Source organism: Hyla sarda, unplaced genomic scaffold (genome assembly GCF_029499605.1).
Source record: "Hyla sarda isolate aHylSar1 unplaced genomic scaffold, aHylSar1.hap1 scaffold_2702, whole genome shotgun sequence".
In the NCBI taxonomy this organism is placed as follows: Eukaryota; Metazoa; Chordata; class Amphibia; order Anura; family Hylidae; genus Hyla; species Hyla sarda.
Genome location: NW_026609399.1, coordinates 26,673 through 32,672, shown reverse-complemented (window position 1 = coordinate 32,672; position 6,000 = coordinate 26,673). Strand labels below are relative to the sequence as shown.

The window sequence follows — 6,000 nt, the reverse complement described above, 5'->3', positions numbered from 1 at the left end:
CTTACTTTTTTTTCACGTTTTTTTACGTTTTTCTCCTTTTCCGCCTCTTTTCTGGGCGTATTATTCTTCTTTTTCTTCTTTTTTTTCGTCTAATGCATACCCCATCAGTGCAGCAATGCTTATTCAATACCGCCAGCAGATGGAGACACTGGGGGATAATTTTCTAAGGATTTATACTGATTTTTCCTGTCTGAATTTGTCGCACAGAAAGTTGCAGGCCAAATATGTGTGACATTTCTGCGACTTTAGCTTCTAGAGCATTTTTACAACATTATACATAGGTGCTGAATACATAAAAAGCGACTGTTCAGCGACAGACAAGTCGCATCGGCTGAAAGTAGGCCAGAATGTCAGTCCATGTTGGAGCAGGTTTAGATACAGTCTAAAGTATAGATCTCAAAGTCTGTGCACAGAATTTAGCAAGGGCCTCGCACCTTCTGATGCATCAGGTAGGTGCACAATAGCATAGCCTAACCCTCTGTACTTTGGTCTATATTGATGCGGGACATAGACAGCCAGCTGATGACCAATCCATTAGTGCAATGGATGGCTGGAAGCATTTGTCTTTGCCTTTGCAATACCACAGAAGCAATGCATGGTCAATGTACAGCAATGACACACCTGTGTGAACAGCCAGGAGACCCCCCCCCCCCCCCCCGATGTTATGTTACATAGTTACATAGTTAGTACGGTCGAAAAAAGACATATGTCCATCAAGTTCAACCAGGGAATTAAGGGGTAGGGGTGTGGCGCGATATTGGGGAAGGGATGAGATTTTATATTTCTTCATAAGCATTAATCTTATTTTGTCAATTAGGAACATTCAGCACCCACCCGCTATCAAGGCAGCTGCCTATCATGTCATGCCCTACCTGCACAGGTGTGCTGGCTACTCAAATGATCCAATTAAGGAGGCCATTTAGTCAGCAGCAGCAGAAGTCCTGTGCCTGGACGCTCCAACAGCGGCCAGACACAAGCAGAAGCAGCAGAAGCAGCAGCAGCAGCACCACCTTTTGTTTTTTGGCTGCAGCAGCAAGGCCCACAGGGCTGGCTAGCTGGCTAGCCAGCAAGCAGGTAGCAATGAAAGTAGGAATCTTTCTTTTTAACCCTGTAAGGGGGTGGTGCACTGTACCCGAAGATACTGCCATATCGGGTCAATGCATAGGGCGACGGAAGCAAGCTTCGAAATCGGCCCCCGTTCTCAAAAATCCATTTAATATATGGTCCCCAGATAGGGGACGTATCAGATATTAAACTGATAAGAACAGATACTACACTTGATCTTAGCCAAAAAGGCCGAGAAGCGATAACCGTGAAAGGGGCGGGCCCAACAAGGTCCCCTTCATGGGCACTATCACTGCTTGCTGTCAGGGAGGCTGCCAGACAATTTTCCATGCACACTCTGGGCTGGGGGGCAGTCAACCACCAGTACACACAGCAGAACCTAAACCCATACCATTATTGCTAAGCAGCAAGACAGGGGCCCATTGCACTCCCACGGGGCCTTTTTAAATGCAATCCATAACCCGGATTTGCCAGGAACCCTTCTTACTCCTCCTACTTGCATGTGACACTGGCTTAGGATCTGCATAGGAAACACACACACAAGCACACACCTACCTTTGTTGCCTGCAGATGCCTCCTTGGCTGTCCCCAAACGGTATCAAACCAACACCCACGGGAAGCTGTAAGCATAGAGGACATGCCTGCACCCCATTGGACTTACCTGTGTGGGTTAAATCCGGGTTATTTGACAACCTATGGCGGTGATGGTTCTGCTCAGGCAGAGCAGTGCTGATGCTCCTCATAAAGCTGTCGCTGCTGTGAAGGTTCTAGGTGACATCACAAATCCCTATGGTTACATACACAACAAAGCTGGGTTGTTGTTGTTTACACTCTGCAAGGCCTGTGGAAGTGAGTGACATCATAGCACTGTAGTTCTGAGGGTTCTAGATGGATGCAACAATCTCCTGTTGCTTCTATGAAGGCCATAATAGACGACATCACCAAACAGCTCCATAGTCACATACACAGCAAAGGAGAGATGTTGTTTACACCTAGTGATGTCAGTGGTATTGAGTGACATCACAGCACAGTGCTAAGGCTCCTGGGCCTGGACACAGCAGCGGCTGCAATATCTCAACGGAGAATACGTTTATATATATGTGTGTGTGTGCGCGTATATATATATATATATATATATATATATATATATATATATATATTTCTCCGCCGAAATCACTTTTAAACCCATTTCCACCTTTTTTTCCCTTCTCTTCCTCTTACTTTTTTTTCACGTTTTTTTACGTTTTTCTCCTTTTCGCCTCTTTTCTGGGCGTATTATTCTTCTTTTTCTTCTTTTTTTTTCGTCTAATGCATACCCCATCAGTGCAGCAATGCTTATTCAATACCGCCAGCAGATGGAGACACTGGGGGATAATTTTCTAAGGATTTATACTGATTTTTCCTGTCTGAATTTGTCGCACAGAAAGTTGCAGGCCAAATATGTGTGACATTTCTGCGACTTTAGCTTCTAGAGCATTTTTACAACATTATACATAGGTGCTGAATACATAAAAAGCGACTGTTCAGCGACAGACAAGTCGCATCGGCTGAAAGTAGGCCAGAATGTCAGTCCATGTTGGAGCAGGTTTAGATACAGTCTAAAGTATAGATCTCAAAGTCTGTGCACAGAATTTAGCAAGGGCCTCGCACCTTCTGATGCATCAGGTAGGTGCACAATAGCATAGCCTAACCCTCTGTACTTTGGTCTATATTGATGCGGGACATAGACAGCCAGCTGATGACCAATCCATTAGTGCAATGGATGGCTGGAAGCATTTGTCTTTGCCTTTGCAATACCACAGAAGCAATGCATGGTCAATGTACAGCAATGACACACCTGTGTGAACAGCCAGGAGACCCCCCCCCCCCCCCCATGTTATGTTACATAGTTACATAGTTAGTACGGTCGAAAAAAGACATATGTCCATCAAGTTCAACCAGGGAATTAAGGGGTAGGGGTGTGGCGCGATATTGGGGAAGGGATGAGATTTTATATTTCTTCATAAGCATTAATCTTATTTTGTCAATTAGGAACATTCAGCACCCACCCGCTATCAAGGCAGCTGCCTATCATGTCATGCCCTACCTGCACAGGTGTGCTGGCTACTCAAATGATCCAATTAAGGAGGCCATTTAGTCAGCAGCAGCAGAAGTCCTGTGCCTGGACGCTCCAACAGCGGCCAGACACAAGCAGAAGCAGCAGAAGCAGCAGCAGCAGCACCACCTTTTGTTTTTTGGCTGCAGCAGCAAGGCCCACAGGGCTGGCTAGCTGGCTAGCCAGCAAGCAGGTAGCAATGAAAGTAGGAATCTTTCTTTTTAACCCTGTAAGGGGGTGGTGCACTGTACCCGAAGATACTGCCATATCGGGTCAATGCATAGGGCGACGGAAGCAAGCTTCGAAATCGGCCCCCGTTCTCAAAAATCCATTTAATATATGGTCCCCAGATAGGGGACGTATCAGATATTAAACTGATAAGAACAGATACTACACTTGATCTTAGCCAAAAGGCCGAGAAGCGATAACCGTGAAAGGGGCGGGCCCAACAAGGTCCCCTTCATGGGCACTATCACTGCTTGCTGTCAGGGAGGCTGCCAGACAATTTTCCATGCACACTCTGGGCTGGGGGGCAGTCAACCACCAGTACACACAGCAGAACCTAAACCCATACCATTATTGCTAAGCAGCAAGACAGGGGCCCATTGCACTCCCACGGGGCCTTTTTAAATGCAATCCATAACCCGGATTTGCCAGGAACCCTTCTTACTCCTCCTACTTGCATGTGACACTGGGCTTAGGATCTGCATAGGAAACACACACACAAGCACACACCTACCTTTGTTGCCTGCAGATGCCTCCTTGGCTGTCCCCAAACGGTATCAAACCAACACCCACGGGAAGCTGTAAGCATAGAGGACATGCCTGCACCCCATTGGACTTACCTGTGTGGGTTAAATCCGGGTTATTTGACAACCTATGGCGGTGATGGTTCTGCTCAGGCAGAGCAGTGCTGATGCTCCTCATAAAGCTGTCGCTGCTGTGAAGGTTCTAGGTGACATCACAAATCCCTATGGTTACATACACAACAAAGCTGGGTTGTTGTTGTTTACACTCTGCAAGGCCTGTGGAAGTGAGTGACATCATAGCACTGTAGTTCTGAGGGTTCTAGATGGATGCAACAATCTCCTGTTGCTTCTATGAAGGCCATAATAGACGACATCACCAAACAGCTCCATAGTCACATACACAGCAAAGGAGAGATGTTGTTTACACCTAGTGATGTCAGTGGTAATGAGTGACATCACAGCACAGTGCTAAGGCTCCTGGGCCTGGACACAGCAGCGGCTGCAATATCTCAACGGAGAATACGTTTATATATATGTGTGTGTGTGCGCGTATATATATATATATATATATATATATATATATATATATATATATTTCTCCGCCGAAATCACTTTTAAACCCATTTCCACCTTTTTTTCCCTTCTCTTCCTCTTACTTTTTTTTCACGTTTTTTTACGTTTTTCTCCTTTTCGCCTCTTTTCTGGGCGTATTATTCTTCTTTTTCTTCTTTTTTTTCGTCTAATGCATACCCCATCAGTGCAGCAATGCTTATTCAATACCGCCAGCAGATGGAGACACTGGGGGATAATTTTCTAAGGATTTATACTGATTTTTCCTGTCTGAATTTGTCGCACAGAAAGTTGCAGGCCAAATATGTGTGACATTTCTGCGACTTTAGCTTCTAGAGCATTTTTACAACATTATACATAGGTGCTGAATACATAAAAAGCGACTGTTCAGCGACAGACAAGTCGCATCGGCTGAAAGTAGGCCAGAATGTCAGTCCATGTTGGAGCAGGTTTAGATACAGTCTAAAGTATAGATCTCAAAGTCTGTGCACAGAATTTAGCAAGGGCCTCGCACCTTCTGATGCATCAGGTAGGTGCACAATAGCATAGCCTAACCCTCTGTACTTTGGTCTATATTGATGCGGGACATAGACAGCCAGCTGATGACCAATCCATTAGTGCAATGGATGGCTGGAAGCATTTGTCTTTGCCTTTGCAATACCACAGAAGCAATGCATGGTCAATGTACAGCAATGACACACCTGTGTGAACAGCCAGGAGACCCCCCCCCCCCCCCCCATGTTATGTTACATAGTTACATAGTTAGTACGGTCGAAAAAAGACATATGTCCATCAAGTTCAACCAGGGAATTAAGGGGTAGGGGTGTGGCGCGATATTGGGGAAGGGATGAGATTTTATATTTCTTCATAAGCATTAATCTTATTTTGTCAATTAGGAACATTCAGCACCCACCCGCTATCAAGGCAGCTGCCTATCATGTCATGCCCTACCTGCACAGGTGTGCTGGCTACTCAAATGATCCAATTAAGGAGGCCATTTAGTCAGCAGCAGCAGAAGTCCTGTGCCTGGACGCTCCAACAGCGGCCAGACACAAGCAGAAGCAGCAGAAGCAGCAGCAGCAGCACCACCTTTTGTTTTTTGGCTGCAGCAGCAAGGCCCACAGGGCTGGCTAGCTGGCTAGCCAGCAAGCAGGTAGCAATGAAAGTAGGAATCTTTCTTTTTAACCCTGTAAGGGGGTGGTGCACTGTACCCGAAGATACTGCCATATCGGGTCAATGCATAGGGCGACGGAAGCAAGCTTCGAAATCGGCCCCCGTTCTCAAAAATCCATTTAATATATGGTCCCCAGATAGGGGACGTATCAGATATTAAACTGATAAGAACAGATACTACACTTGATCTTAGCCAAAAGGCCGAGAAGCGATAACCGTGAAAGGGGCGGGCCCAACAAGGTCCCCTTCATGGGCACTATCACTGCTTGCTGTCAGGGAGGCTGCCAGACAATTTTCCATGCACACTCTGGGCTGGGGGGCAGTCAACCACCAGTACACACAGCAGAA

General features: G+C 46.1%; 3 non-coding genes across 3 annotated transcripts; all 3 read right to left on the bottom strand.

The window, feature by feature from the left end:
- Window positions 1-1,116: 1,116 nt before the first annotated feature.
- Window positions 1,117-1,308, bottom strand: LOC130325189 (U2 spliceosomal RNA). Its single transcript, XR_008870049.1, has one exon. It is a non-coding gene; the product is annotated as a U2 spliceosomal RNA (small nuclear RNA).
- Window positions 1,309-3,395: 2,087 nt separating this feature from the next.
- LOC130325188 (U2 spliceosomal RNA) lies at window positions 3,396-3,586 on the bottom strand. The gene has a single exon (XR_008870048.1). It is a non-coding gene; the product is annotated as a U2 spliceosomal RNA (small nuclear RNA).
- Window positions 3,587-5,674: 2,088 nt separating this feature from the next.
- Window positions 5,675-5,865, bottom strand: LOC130325187 (U2 spliceosomal RNA). Its single transcript, XR_008870047.1, has one exon. It is a non-coding gene; the product is annotated as a U2 spliceosomal RNA (small nuclear RNA).
- Between the last annotated feature and the right edge of the window lie 135 nt (window positions 5,866-6,000).